This window comes from Balaenoptera borealis (genome assembly GCF_965194805.1).
Source record: "Balaenoptera borealis genome assembly, chromosome: X".
Classification (NCBI taxonomy): domain Eukaryota; kingdom Metazoa; phylum Chordata; class Mammalia; order Artiodactyla; family Balaenopteridae; genus Balaenoptera; species Balaenoptera borealis.
In genome coordinates this window covers 2,002,128-2,011,556 of record NC_138881.1, presented here as the reverse complement: position 1 = coordinate 2,011,556, position 9,429 = coordinate 2,002,128, and the positions used below count along the sequence as shown (strand labels likewise).

The window sequence follows — 9,429 nt, the reverse complement described above, 5'->3', positions numbered from 1 at the left end:
AGGCAAACTGATCCCGGAGAGGCAGCAGGGAGCGGTGGCGAGAAGCGAGATCTTGATTCCCTGCCCCGGAGTTGAACCCGGGGAGCCTGGATGAAAACCAGGAATCCCAGCCACCACACCCCCTGGCTCTCGCCCCCAGTGAAAAATGCATTCCTCACAGAGGTGAAACTGTAAAAACAGGTACAAAGTTTATGACTAGAGACATAGCACAACAACAAGTGGGAGAGCACACAGAGAAACGGTTTGTTTAGTTAAGACAGAAGCAGGGCAGAGATGCCCACCCGGAGAGAAAGGGTGTGGGCGGCCCCCCTAATGAGGAGAAGCCCTTTAGTAAAGAGGCGGTTAAGTCATGTGAATATAGGGCAGTTCTTCCGGGTCTCTGTTTACCTTTGGCCAATTACCTGGTTTATTTCTCCACACCTGCCCTGCCTAGGACCCTCCTCAACACGCGTGGGCAACTTTTTTCCAAGGTGGATTTCAGCCCAGAGGCCTATGGGACGGCTTTAGCATCACATATTATGGGGCGGTTCCTCTTCCTTTTTGACCCCCAAGGAGCCTTCCTGCTCACGTGCAATGTCTCCCTTGCCCCCAGGATGGGAAATGTATGACCTCTTGATCTTTTAACAGGGTTTAGTCCCACTCTGTCCCTGCCATAAAAATGTCCGATGTCCGGTTATTTACCTTATTTCTGTTGCTGGTTTTTATATCGAGGTGCAGATCTCGAAATAGACAGGAATGCGGTCATAAATATGTACTCCTGGAGCCCGTTTGTCTCTTGCTTCAGGAAATGTAAACAGGGGGCTGGTAATGAATGTCCGGCCTGGAGCCCATCTTCTTCTCACCCCAGGAAGTGTGAACAGGAGGCCAGTTGTAAATGTCCCTCCTGGAGCCCATCTTTCTCCGCCTCCAAACGGTAGATCCTCAGCAATCCTAGAGGGTCTACTGGGACCCAAGCAAGAGCCAGGTTGGGAATGCATTCCGTGTTTTCACAGGGACACCATGTCCCTCCCTGGAACCCTAAGAATAGAGGGCAGACCCTTCACGCTGCTGTTGGAAGCTGGCAAAGAACAAGTTGTGGGAAGAATGTGGTCCCACTGCCAAAGCTACACCAGATCCTTGCTCAGAACCTGGTTACCTCCACCCACTAACCTCCACATTTAACAGGACTTAACATGAGGAACTTATAGGGAGAGAAAACCAAAAACCAGATGGAACCAGCTGGAACCGTCAAGACGGCAAAGAATCTGACCTTCAACAGACCCTCAGTCTCGTTCTACGCTGTGAATGGAAACCAAGGTTAACCATACAGTCTTAGAAAAGGTCCTTAAAGCCCAAGGCAATATGGGAACCACCCAAGTGTCCATCCAAGGATGAATGGACCAAGAAAAGGGGGTGTGTACATACAACGGAACATTACTCAGCCTTAAAAGCAAAGGAAATTCCACCATTTGGGACAAGATGGATGGACCTTGGGGCATTACGCTAAGTGAGATTAGTCAGAAGAAGACAAATTCTGCATCATCTCATTAAAAAAAAAATTTTATTGGAGTAGAGTTGACTTACAATGTTGTATTAGTTTCAGGTGTACAACAAATGATTAGTTGATTACAACTGATTAGTTGTCATATACATATAGCCACTCTTTTTTAGATTCTTTTCGCACATAGGTCATTACAGAGTATTGAGTAGAGTTCCCTGTGCTATACAGTAGGTCCTTATTAGTTATCTATTATTTACATATATGCATCATCTCATTTTTATGTGGAATCTGAAATTGTCAAATTCACAGAAGCAGAGAGCAGAACGGGGGGAGGGGAAATGGGGAGATGTGAGCCAAAGGGCACAAAATTTCAGTTGTACAAGGTAAATAATTTCTGGAGATCAACTATACAACACAGTGCCTACAGCTAACAAGACTGCTTTTATTGTATACTTGAAATTTGCTAAGAGGATAGATCTTCATTGTTGTCACCAAAAAAAAAAAGAAAGAGAAAAACGAAAGAGCATGGTAGGCATGTGTGGTGATGGATATGCTTATTAACCTGTGATCAGTTTCACCAGGTGTATCAAAACTTCAGGCTGTGCGCCTCAAGTATATGTGATTCTTATTTGTCAAAGATACTCCAATAAAGCTAAAAAAAGGGGGAAAGAAGATTCCAGAGCAAATAGTTTCCTTCGCTTTGACACACTAGGAGCTCAGCCTTTCTAGGAATGGGATGCCATCCGGAGTCCAAACTCTGTGGCTGACCTCAATCCCCCTCCTGTTCCCCAGCCTCCGTCACCACTAATCTACTTTCTATGTTTGTGGATTTGCCTGTTCTGGACGTTTCCTATAAGTGGAATCACACACTGTGTGTCCTTCTGTGTCTGCTTCTCTCACTGAGCGTCAGGAGTTCAGGGTCCATCCACGTTGTAGCCTGTGTCAGAGCTTCACTCCTTTTTCATGGCTGCATAATATTCCACTGTGTGGATGGACCCCCATGCTGTTTATCCATCCATCTGCGGATGGACACTTGGGCTGTTTCCACATTTATGCCCATTATAAATAGTACTTCTATGAACACCATGCATACAAGTGCATGCATGTTCGTGCGGACATGTGTTTTCACGGCTCCTGTGTGTCTACACCCAGGAGAAAAATACCTGGGTCACGTGGTAAGTCTACAGCTAATCTGTTGAGGAACCTCTAGGCTGTTGCATATCTGCATCCTTTTCATTTCAGTTTAAATGGACTTAAATCCAACTCCTAGACTCTGCCCCACTGGGAAATGTAATCTTGCCAGTTATTGTGGTTCCCTCCTCTCCCGAGAGTCTCACAAGAATTTGGGTCATGCTCCATTTTCAGACAACTTGAAAACTGGTCCATCACAGATGCACTCAGAGCTTCACTCCCCCTTCATCCCCTCCACCCGCGACCAGCATCCCTTGATACCCTGAGGATGCAGGAATCTGTACCAAGACTGGGAACCGAGGAACCCAGAGGCCAGTCTCCCCGGACATGAGCGGCACCACAATTCCCGCAGCTTTTCCTGGTGCCCAGACATCCAGACGTCGGCACTGGGAACTTGTCACCTGGTCAGGGGTCCTCAGTCGGTCACCGAGGCATCCCTGCCATCCGGAAGCCCCTGCAGTGGACGATTAGGGAAGTGAGAAATAAACATTTATTTTACACGTCTTTTTTTCTTTTTTTTGGCTGCACCGCAGCAGCTTGTGGGATCTTAGTTCTCCAACCTGGGTTCAAACCTGGGCCCCCGGACTTCCCTGGTGGCGCAGTGGTTAAGAATCTGCCTGCCAATGCAGGGGACGTGGGTTCGAGCCTTGGTCCGGGAAGCTCCCACGTGCCGCGGAGCAACTAAGCCCACGTGCCACAACTACTGAGCCCACGTGCCACAACTACTGAAGCCCACGCGCCTAGAGCCCACGCTGCACAACAAGGGAAGCCACTGCAATGAGAAGCCCGCGCACCGTAACAAAGAGTAGCTCCTGCTCGCCACAACTAGAGAAAGCCTGCCTGCAGCAACGAAGACCCAACGCAGCCAAAAAACACAAAAAAAACAAAAAAAAACACCTGGGCCCCCAGCAGTGAAAGGCCATAATCCTAACCACTGGACTGCCAGGGAATTCCTAGAAATAAACATTTAACATTTAATGTGTTAAGCCACTGAAATTCCAGGGCTTATGTGTTCCCATGGTAATTTCACTGTATACAGTAGATGGCTTAAAACACTCCAGTGATGCGGCTCTTCTCATTTTGGGGGAGAAGAGTGCATCAGACAGGATCGAGCACCTCCTCTCCTGGGCATATTTCCAGAGACAAATGAAAACTCTAATTCGAAAAGATACATGCACCCCAATATTCATGGCAGCACTATTCACAATAGCCAAGGAAGGGATAAAGAAGATGTGGTACATATATACAATGGAATATTACTCGGCCATGAAAAAGAATGAAATAATGCCATTTGCAGCAACATGGGTGGACCTAGAGAATATTATGCTTAATGAAATGTCAGACAAACACAAGTACTGCATGATGTCACTTATGGTGTGAAATCTAAAAAAATAAACCAAATGAACGTCTATGCAAAACAAGAGCGGACTCACAGAGATAGAGAACAAACTAATAGTTCCCAGTGGGGAGAGGGAAGTGGGGAGGGGCAGGATGGGGTAGGGGATTAAGAGGCACAAACCATTATGTATTAAGCTACAAGGGTATATTGTACAAGATGAGGAAGGTAGCCAACATTTTATAATAAACGGAAGTAGAGTATAACCTGTACAAACATTGAACCACTATGTTGCACACCTGAAACTTACATAATATTCTAAATCAGTCAGGGCTCAGGAAACGGACAATCGGCCTCAGCTTCTCTCTCCCTCCCCCTTTCCCCAACCCCTCCATTTCCTCTCCAGAACCCAGCACCACATCACCAAAAAGTTTCCATTATTAAAGAAGCTTAGATGGGGAGAGCAACCTCAAAAGTCCCTAACAAAATGGGCACTGTTTGTGCCCTGCTCTGCGCTCGTCCCAGACCCGACGGACGGCGGGGGACGTCGTGCACAGCACCCCAGGGGAAGCCGGGCAGGTGGACCCAGGGCGGCACCAGGCTTCCGACAGACACACGGGCAACTGCAGCTGCGCCTGGAAGAGACCAGGCGGGCAGCACGCGCCCCGCAGGGCCGGCAGGTGGCGCGAGGAGATCGCGGTAAAGGGAATCCGAGCCGCGCCGGTGCCTGCGTCCCGGGAGGCAACCCCCCAATCACAACCGGAGTCTGCGGGGCACCCTCACCCCGCAGGCTGTGCCAGGTCCTCACACACGTGTGATGACCCCGCACAATCATCCCGCCAGGACCCTCCCCATCCTCGAAGGAAACCCGGCCAGGGTGTCACAGCCCAGCCCCACCGAAACCCTGGGAGGCGCGAGATGCGCAAGGTCAGAGGGCGGTTGAAGAATAAACACCTTAAACACACTCGCAGACATAGAACCCTAACGCAGGGTTACCAGAGGGGAAAGGTGAGGGGGAGGGATAAATTAGGAGCTTGGGATGAACGGATACGTATTACTGTACCCAAAATAAACGGCAAGGCCCTCCTGTAGAGCACAGGGAACTCTATTCAATATCCTGGGATCACCTATAATGGAAAAGAATCTGAAAAAGAATAGATATTTATAGAAGTATAACTGAAGCACTTTGCTGTACACGTGAAACTAACGCAACATTGTAAACCAACCATACTCCAATTTAAAAAGGGGATAAATATCACACAACGTGGAGCATAGGGGACACTTTGCCATCAGGAGTTTCCTGATGCCCCAAATGGGCACCCAAATCTGGCTTTATACTTGGAAATTTGGAATTTGTGTTAAAGGCAGGGGAGATTTAAAAATCGCACTGCTGTTTGACCCCTACCTTACACCTTTTTAGAAACAATACATAATGATCTGTTGACACTGAATGACCCCTACCGTTGTCCCCGCAAGGAAGGGCGGGGTTCAAACCCCATAGACGAGTTGTTCTGGCTTCCCCTAGCTACCTCCTTTGAAAGGGGCACAATCCTTCCTACTTCAAAGGGATGGGCTTTATGTAAAATATTTCCACACACAGGAGACACCATGAAAGGGGAATCGATTAACCCATATTGTCTGTTTGTCCCCTTTTAGTCCCCCAGTCTCATATTTTTCCCTCCTAGGGCATTCCTATAGGTTATTACAAGATACTGAATATAGTTCCCTGTGCTATACGGTAGGTCCTTCTTAGTCATCTTACATTCAGCCTGATGGTTAAGAATGTGGAGCACGTGGGCATGCCTGCCTTAAAGGATATGACTTTTTTCAAAGAGCACAAAACTGCTTGTTAAATATCCCATTGACAGAACCAGGAGGTCCTCTGGACACCTGAGTTTTCCCCGTCTCTTTGGAAGGGTGGGTGGTGTTGAGATTGTCACAAAAGTGGGCATTTTCCTACAAGCCATCAATGCTCTATCTTGGCAGGATTTCCCCTGATTTTCACAGACCATCAATCTTTATCAAGCACCCACTCCGTGGGAAGCAAGGACCCCCCCCCATAAAAGGGCATAAATACGGATTGAAGTCAGTTCTTGAGATCTTCTAATTGAAGAGCGTTTCAAATGTTAATTGGAAGCCACAGACCTGCATGCAAATTATAAAAGATTCCACACTCTGTCAACGGTACCCTGATGCATGAAATACAGATGGTTATCCCATCCACCTGATAACCATTTTTTAAAAGGAGACTATAAACCCAACCATTCAGAAGTAAAACCCTTTCCTACGGTTCCTATAGTTGGTCACCGACCCATAGCTGCTGCAATAAAGTTTTTTTTAAAGTGCTAAAGTCTGAACTTGCCATGAGCGCTGCCTTTGTTACTCTATTACTTGATGACTACCTTTCCAATGCACTGAGTTTAATGCATCCGTCTTTTGGAACAAAGCAGTTATCCCAAGAATGTGAGGAATATTTCCTTGCAAAGCGACCCCATTCTAAGAGACAGATGGGCTACAGCTGCTTCCCTTTACGGGGAAGTCTTTCTCCTATAGGCGCTTCTGTTCACAGACGGAAATGCGGTACATCTAAATTTTTAGTTTCAGTGTATTAAGCGCATCTACAAAAAGCCTTAGCTATTATCCACTGGGCTGACCCGTATGAACTTTGAAAGGATTTGGACAAATTATAAAAAGGTATATCCCACAGATAAGAAAGCTGAGAGAGTAAAGGAAAGCAGAAACCACACGCTAAAAAGATGAAATGCCATCCCAGCCTTAGGGTGACATCTTGCTACTATGGAAACATCCCATTTTAGTTCATTGGCTCTTGTTGGTTTTTATCATTTGCTCTGTTTTTTGGCCTCAATTAGCAAGTCTGTTTTCACCTAAGCCAACACATAGGCGAAGACCTATAATCACAAAAACCTATCAAGAAGGAAAAGAATGCTAATTTCAATACCGCCACTCTCATCACAAGACACATGCACCACCCACAGAGCCAGAGAGAAAACTGACAGTTTACAAATCGAGTTTTATGAGCGGGACTTCTGGAATCCAGGAATGGGACACCTGACCAAGCTTCATGGGTGCTGAATACTGGTGACTCGACGTGGAAATCCAGGAGACAAGGTCCCCAGATCCATAATCCTCCACGGGAGATGGACATGGGGGGCCGTTCGGACAAGCTTCCTATGATAAAAACACACATGTGGGTGTTCCAAGTGATGCCGAGGGAGAAGCAATTATTATTGGATTAATTCAGGCAATTGAGTCAAGCCAGAGAAAGACACTGTCCAAAAACTCTCAGGAAAGGTGTTCAGTCTTCTATATAAAACGCTGGGCCGCCCCCAGCTTGCTCTAGGGTTACCCCAAAGACCTGTAGTCCGTTCAGGAAAATACACACATCTGTTCCACAAGCCTACCTAGAGAGAGTGGCTCGCCAGGGGTCCACAGCTTCTCTGGTTGGACCACGGCCAATGCTTGCTCAGACAGACATCAAGCCAGACAATCAGACGGGAGGGGACTGGATTCCTGATTCTCCTAGCCACGCAGGAGCCCTGGGTCATTGGGGGACCTTCCCTGCTCTTGTCTGCCTGCCCCAAACCCATGGGGTGCCCTTGCCCTTAAGCTCCCAAATGCTACCGCCAGCTCAAGTGAAAACCAATCCAGGGGGCTCACCTGTGGCTTACAGATGTCTGCTCATGGCTTTGCTTACCAAGAACATCTGGAGGGAAAGATTGGGAGTTTGGGGTTAGCAGATGCAAACCAGTAGATATAGGATGGATAAACAACAAGGCCCTACTGTACAGCACAGGGAACTCTATTCAATCTCCTGGGATAAACCATCATGGAAAAGAATACGGAAAAGAATGTATGTATATGTATAACTGAATCCCTTTGCTGTACAGCAGAAATTAACACACGATCGCAAATCAACTCTATGTCAATAACATTAAAAAAAAAATTTTGTTCCTAACCTTCCATCCAAACTTCCCCCAGTCGTAGTTTCTGCATCTTTCAAGTCTCCGCCCACGGGGTAGCTACCCTCTAGCACCTTTGACAGACAGTATCCATTACCAGCCAGCACATGTGTGTGTGTGTATGGGCACGCATACACACACACACACACACACACACACACCCAGAGCTTCCTGACACAGCACCGATGCTTCCTGCAGGTGGCGTCTCCTGCTGTTACAACCCACCGGGTTTTTAACAATTCCCGTTGCATCCACCCAAACCCACCTCAGACCCCTCTCACTGGTCGTGACCTGCAGTCTGAAAAACAGTGCACCAAAGCCAGGATGAAGGCGTGTCGATTCATCCACGATTTCTTTCTAAAGTTCAAGTTGCCCTGTAGGGACAGTTTGGCCTGGATTTTCAGGTTGCTTTATACACTCAGGAGCAAGGAAAGGTTTTAGACAAACGTACACACGTTGGGAAACAAAAGGAAGCCCTGACGGCTAAGAGTGGACCACCAGAGTCCAGCATCGTCTGGGGGCCTGCGGTTCAGCCACTGCACCTAGGCAGAGGCTTTAGCAGCTCCTGAATTTTGATTTCGGAACCAACCATGTATCTGATTCCAAAACAATTCACTCCAGGAAGATCACAGGCACTGAAAGTTGTCTTCCTGCAGGACTTGGAAGAGGAAAACCCATGGCAGGAGTAAATAGAAATAAAAAGCAACAAGGACAATTCTGAGAGTGGAAGGAGGACGGACGACTGACAGGAACCTCTGTGTGAGAGAAGGTTTCAGACAAAGCCAGGAGTGCGGGGAACAGGGGCTGAGAACAAAAGTTAAGTAACCCAGACGAGGGTGTGAACAGCAGGCTGGGTCCGAGGGTGCACAGAGCCTGGACACGTTATGAGTTTTACGGTGCTGGGTGAGGGCGTGCTTCTCGACAGAGTGACTCTTCTCTCTCCATCCACAGGACTAGCTTCCATGTCAAGGCTCCTCCGGGAATCCGATTAAGTTAAACACACACACACACAGAAGATGTTAACAGACGGGGACCAACCAGAACGCACCAAAGCTCACAAGAGCAATGTAGAAAATGCTCCCTGAACGGAGTTCATTTTCTCACGGTCAACATGCAAGTCCATTTGGTGAGCAAAGAATGGTGACATATGTCCTCGGACACCTCCTATGCCTTCACACCAGGGCGGCTCTGGCTCTGGGCTCTGAGGTGGGCGTCGGAGAGGTTCTGCAGACAAAGTTAAGTTTAACGAAGAACGTCAGAGGTGGGCTCCCCTCCCTAGCGGACCGCCGAGAAACAGGAGCTCTGCACGTGCGCGTGAGGTGGGAGCAGTGGAAGCGGGGATGGACATTCAGTTACCCTTCTTGTTTCGGCCAGGGAACAGCTCGAGGCTGGGAATGCAGGTGCCTTTCAGAATTAGAAGCTGCAGCCCTGGAAGAAGATGC

General features: G+C 47.8%; 1 long non-coding RNA gene across 4 annotated transcripts in view; it reads right to left on the bottom strand.

The window, feature by feature from the left end:
* Nucleotides 1-368: 368 nt before the first annotated feature.
* The window catches only part of LOC309619990, a 12,617-nt gene continuing 3,556 nt past the window's right edge, over nt 369-9,429 (bottom strand). For 2 of the 4 annotated variants that reach the window (XR_014239342.1, XR_014239345.1), the window contains one exon: nt 369-9,415. This is a non-coding gene — a long non-coding RNA (uncharacterized lncRNA). The remainder of the gene's footprint in view (nt 9,416-9,429) is intronic. The other 2 variants (XR_014239343.1, XR_014239344.1) reach the window with 2 other exon arrangements.